The sequence below is a fragment of the Penaeus monodon genome, chromosome 21, assembly GCF_015228065.2.
Source record: "Penaeus monodon isolate SGIC_2016 chromosome 21, NSTDA_Pmon_1, whole genome shotgun sequence".
Lineage (NCBI taxonomy): Eukaryota > Metazoa > Arthropoda > Malacostraca > Decapoda > Penaeidae > Penaeus > Penaeus monodon.
The window spans coordinates 8491428-8491641 of record NC_051406.1 but is presented as its reverse complement, the minus strand read 5'-3'; the positions used below and the strand labels follow the sequence as shown (position 1 = coordinate 8491641).

Genomic DNA, 214 nt, shown 5'->3' with positions numbered 1-214 from the left:
TTTTTTTTATATATATATCCTAATTTAATTAAAATTATTGTCACTTTTCTATATTATATATATTATATTATATTTATATATTATTATTTAATATTTATAATTATTAAAATAAAGTGTTTTGTGTGTCTGTTTCTGTTTTATTGTTTGTATTAAAAAATTTTTATATATATTATTATATTATATTTATAATTATATATAATGAAAATATTTGAAA

General features: G+C 8.9%; 1 protein-coding gene across 2 annotated transcripts in view; it reads right to left on the bottom strand.

The window, feature by feature from the left end:
* LOC119586181 (TRPM8 channel-associated factor 2-like) overlaps positions 1-214 on the bottom strand; it is a 29442-nt gene that overhangs the window by 21915 nt on the left and 7313 nt on the right. The window lies entirely within an intron of this gene.